At 52.9% G+C, this 1,681-nt stretch overlaps 1 non-coding gene across 1 annotated transcript; it reads right to left on the bottom strand.

Moving 5' to 3' along the window:
* Positions 1-1,291: 1,291 nt before the first annotated feature.
* On the bottom strand, positions 1,292-1,363 carry TRNAH-GUG (transfer RNA histidin (anticodon GUG)). The gene has a single exon. It is a non-coding gene; the product is annotated as a tRNA-His (tRNA).
* Between the last annotated feature and the right edge of the window lie 318 nt (positions 1,364-1,681).

Genomic DNA, 1,681 nt, shown 5'->3' with positions numbered 1-1,681 from the left:
GATGTGGTACCGTTTTACATCCACCAGAACAGGTGTATTTAAAAAACAGTAAACACCACGTGCTGTCAAGGATGTTCAGCCAGTGGAACTCTCCTTGCTGATGAGAAAGGATTCTGGAAGAAACCATTTGGCCGTTTCTAATAAAGTTAATATTACACCTACCCTATGATCCAACAATTCCAGTACTTGGTATTCCTCAAGGGAAATGAATGTACGTGTCCACAAAAAGACCTACACAAGAAGAATTTTCATTCATCTTGTCCAGCAAGTGGCATCGGTTTCCTATCGGCAGGAGTCTGAACACTTCTGGCCCTAGCCTCTTGGTATCAGAGTCGCCAAGGAAATACAAGGCAGCCAAGCACTGGATGGAAGAACAACACATTATTCACACAGAGAGGAGACAGAGCGGGGTGTGGGCTCCGCTTCAGTCTTGGGCGTTGGTCCCCCATGGCCAGGAGGTCGCTCCATTTGGCCTGCACACAGCCTCTTGAGAAGCAGAAGAAAGGGCCCCGCCCCCTCCCCTCAGTGGGGGGCAGATACAGCAGCTGGCCAGGTGCCAGTTGATGCACATGCTTCAGTGGAACAAAGGGGTACACACCAAGTCTGATCGGGGGAAAGACACTCCCACACAAGGAGGTGAGTCCAGCACAGGCTGTGAGGACTCCTTATCTCTCAGGAAGGAAGTGCTCCAGGCCCAAGGCCCATTCCTAGGTGGCAGAGTGGAGGTGGAAAGACCCCTGGCACCAGATTGCCTTTCCCCACACTTTGCTGTTGGCATACAACCTTGGTGACAGGCACAGAGACAAGCCATTGTAGGCCACAACAAAGAGTTTGGAGTTAAAAGTCATTAAAAGCTTCTTGTCGTTTCGTGTGTAACAGCCCCAGTGACTGGAAAACAGATTCTGAGCACACCATTGCCTTCGTGTAAGCCACCACCAACAGGGCTGACTGGGTTATTTGCTCTGTGAGGCTCAGAGACAGGACGGTGGACGTCCAGAGTTTCCCTTGGACTCCTCCCCAGGTTAGTGAGCTGTGAGGTCTCTTTTCCTTACCCTGACGTGCCCCCAGTGACCGGAAAAACGGTTCTGAGCACACCATTGCCTTCGTGTAAGCCACCAACAGGGCCGACTGGGTTATTTGCTGCGTGAGGCTCAGAAACAAGAGGGAGCACGTCCAGGGTTTCCCTTGGATTCCTCGCCAAGTTAGTAAGGTGTGAGGTCTCTTTTCCTTCCCCTGACGCGCCTGGTTGCGGGAGCAAAAGGGAACAGCTGACAGCCTAGACTAACGACATTGCCGTGACTCGGATTCGAACCGAGGTTGCTGCGGCCACAACGCAGAGTACTAACCACTATACGATCACGGCGAGCCACAAGCTAAGCCGCGATGGCAGAGCTTGCTCTAGCCGTTTTGACGTCAATAGATTTCGATTATTAGGCGGATTCGTTCCCAGACAGCCACAGAGGACTCGCGCTTTTCTTTCATGCCCGCTCTGCTTTTCCCTCCCTTCCTCCCAATCTTCATACGTGATGAGAACAATTCTCATCTCCTCCACTCCAGCCTGGGCCTCCCTGCACCAGCCTCTCCCGGGAGGTCTCTCTGTCCTGGTCCGCACCTCCTCTGCTTCTGTGGGGCCTCTCCGTATTTCTGCTTTTCACCCCTCCTCTCTCCCGCCCCACCGACC

This window comes from Pan troglodytes, chromosome 1 (assembly GCF_028858775.2).
Source record: "Pan troglodytes isolate AG18354 chromosome 1, NHGRI_mPanTro3-v2.0_pri, whole genome shotgun sequence".
Classification (NCBI taxonomy): domain Eukaryota; kingdom Metazoa; phylum Chordata; class Mammalia; order Primates; family Hominidae; genus Pan; species Pan troglodytes.
The sequence above is the reverse complement of the archived record's forward strand: the minus strand, read 5'-3'. Positions and strand labels throughout refer to the sequence as shown.